Raw genomic sequence first — 2,870 nt, 5'->3', positions numbered from 1 at the left:
ACCTGGACATCTATCACATTCAATATATGACTATATGGACGACACTTTAATTCTCTGTAATGCTGATGTCCAACATATCTTTTTCCTGAGGGCTATCCTTCTATCTTTTGAAGCTGTGTCTGGGCTCCACATTAACTACTCCAAAAGCGGTCTCTTTCAAGTGAGTATAGTCCATAATACCAAATCTTTTGGCTAACACTTTGGGTGCAATATTGATTCTTTGCCAACTAAATACCTGGGGCTGCCTCTTAGGGCCAAGTCCAATTCTATTTCCATTTGAGATGGTATGCTTGAGAGTTATGAAAAGGAACTCTCCAACTCGAAAAATCAATCTCTCTCTTTAGGTGGTTGACTTACTCTAATTAACAGCCCTCTGGACTAGTTGCTTGCATACACCATGTCTCCATTTCCAATGTTGGGTTCTGTAATCAAAAGAATTGACAAGCTACGCAGAGAGTTCTTATGGCACGGCAATAAGGCAAAGAGGGCTTTTGATTTAGTCAAATGGAACATTGTTACAAAGAATAAGAAACAGGGAGGTTTGGGAATTCGAGACTTGAAGAGCCACAACAAAAGTCTACTATGCAAATGGCTTTGGAGGTTCAACTGTGAGAAAAATGCTTTATGGAGGAACGTTATTGTCTCTAAGTTTGGCATGTACTATTGGGTCAAAATCCTACTCTCTTTCCTCCTAGGTTGAGTATCTAGAAGCGTATTAGGGGTTAATGGGATGTATTCTTGGCAAATAAAAGCTGCCTAGATTGTAACTGAACATAACCCTAAATTTGCTGCTTCATTCATGCAATGTGATGTTTGTATGATATCTTTAACAATTCACAGAATATGTTAGCTTATTTCGTCTATTTCTCAGTTTGAGACTCTGAACACCATCCAATCCAGAGAGACAAGGTATTCAAAAAGTAATATTAACCAATCCAGAGAGACAAGGTATTCAAAAAGTAATATTGACCAATTAACAGTTTTCATAACAACTTCAATTTTTGTGTGTCTCATGATGTACGTTTTCTACACTAAGATATGTGTATATTTAAGCAAGGATGCATCTATGCATATTCTCATTTTGCAAATCAAATTAGCAATTACAACTCCAGTCCCTAGTCTTTTTTCTTTAAACGCAGACATTAGGAGATATAAAAAATACCTACTTGTATGCCGTGAACTTTAGTCTTGCTGTGGCACTGTGGGCATTTTCACTCCATCAATCTGTACTGTGGGTATTATTTTCACCTTCCACCAGTCTGGACCATCTACCTGGTATAGCCGTGTCAAAGCTGGACTACTAGAGATGATTAGATTTTCAATAGAAACCAGATTCCCTGGCAAATCTGGCAAAGTTCCAATTATTTCACATCCTGAAACTTCTATGTTCTTGAGAGAACTGCATTGGGACAGTGAAGGTATATCCAGTAGCTCCGGGCATTTATCAAACTTCAGGTCACAAAGTTCTGGCATGTGAAGACATCCCAAACACACCCATCTAGTCAATTGAGGCATATCAACAAAACTTAGTGACTTGAGTGACTGAAAACCTACCGAACCGTCAATTCCGATGAAACTATGGTCGACTACTCTCAATGAAGGCATGCTATCCAAAATAAGACACTCAAGGAATTTAAGTTTCCCAAAAGATGGGAGAGTGTTGCAGCCCAGACACCTTCGCAAGTGTACAACCCTAAGCATGTAACTCTCAGAAATCCAAGAAGGGAAGCTGTAACCACAATATAAAGTAATTATCAGCTCCCTTAAATCTCTATGAGCCCGAAGACTCCCTTAAATCTCTATGAGCCCGAAGCTGTAACAAGTCATTTACTTATTATTAATTTCAGCGCTTTTATCCCTGTAACTATTTATGTATAAAACTAATTTCAACATTGCTTATTAGCTAATCCAAACGGGCTTTATAGGTCTCTCACTTCTCAGCTATGACTTCTCTTCGTAATGCATGTTCCTCTATTTCAAATGGATCCCGCTTAAACTCAGCCGCACTACATTTTTCACATCTATTTTTTGCGGATGACATCATTCTCACTTCTAAAGTACATACAACGAGTTGCAACACTATTGCATATCAAGAAAGAACCCTCGAGAAACCTCACATATAAAGATTCAAAAAAAAAAAAAGAGAGAGAGAGAGAGAGCCATGGAACTAGCTACATAGAAAAAATGAAAGAAAACCCCCCAAGAATCTTAGACCCACCTACATTCTCCTTGCATCAGTATTAAATAACAAAAAGAAAAAAAATCACAGGCAAAATACATATTTCCTAGAGTGGAAGTACACATAAACAAGCTTCATAATTTACACTGGAAAATTAAAGCGCGAACAAAAAGAAAAGGACTCACGAGTTTAGAAGAATTAGAGAGCGGAGGCTGTTGTATGATTAGAAATATTAGAGAGGGCTTGTCGTTTCTTGGCCGAGTAACCGTTTCGCTGAATCTTTTTGCGTTTCTTGATCTTTTTCTGTTCTCTACTCTAGCAGTGAAGATGTAATATACTTATATTGGAGAGAAGAACAACCTGAGAATAGAAGAAGAATTGGGGGAGAAATGAAGAGAGAAAGAAGGAGATTGAGAGATTTGGAAAAAAGATTTTAGAGAGAAGAAATAATACCAAAATGATTAATCCACTCTGAAGAATTAGCTTGTGGTCACCTTTTCACTTTTCAGTCGTCAAATTATCACAGGTAACTTGTGGGATTACTTAAAAGTAAAACTCAATTAAATTTAGGATTAAAAAAATTAGAGCCAAAATATATTTTTTAAAATTTTTTAATCTTTTATAAAATATAAAAAACCTACTTAATTCAAAAAATTTATCAGCCTCCCTTCTCCTCCTCACGCCTCCTCCC

The 2,870-nt window shown here is 37.0% G+C and overlaps 1 protein-coding gene across 4 annotated transcripts in view; it reads right to left on the bottom strand.

Annotated features, from left to right (window-relative positions):
- Window positions 1-2,659, bottom strand: part of LOC132046367 (putative disease resistance RPP13-like protein 1) — an 11,718-nt gene extending 9,059 nt beyond the window's left edge. For 2 of the 4 annotated variants that reach the window (XM_059436983.1, XM_059436980.1), the window contains exon 1: window positions 2,365-2,659. The gene's annotated coding sequence lies outside the window, so the exon portion shown is untranslated. The remainder of the gene's footprint in view (window positions 1-2,364) is intronic. The other 2 variants (XM_059436979.1, XM_059436981.1) reach the window with 1 other exon arrangement.
- Window positions 2,660-2,870: the final 211 nt, after the last annotated feature.

Source organism: Lycium ferocissimum, chromosome 2, assembly GCF_029784015.1.
Source record: "Lycium ferocissimum isolate CSIRO_LF1 chromosome 2, AGI_CSIRO_Lferr_CH_V1, whole genome shotgun sequence".
NCBI lineage: Eukaryota > Viridiplantae > Streptophyta > Magnoliopsida > Solanales > Solanaceae > Lycium > Lycium ferocissimum.
This window is presented reverse-complemented; position numbering and strand designations above follow the sequence as displayed.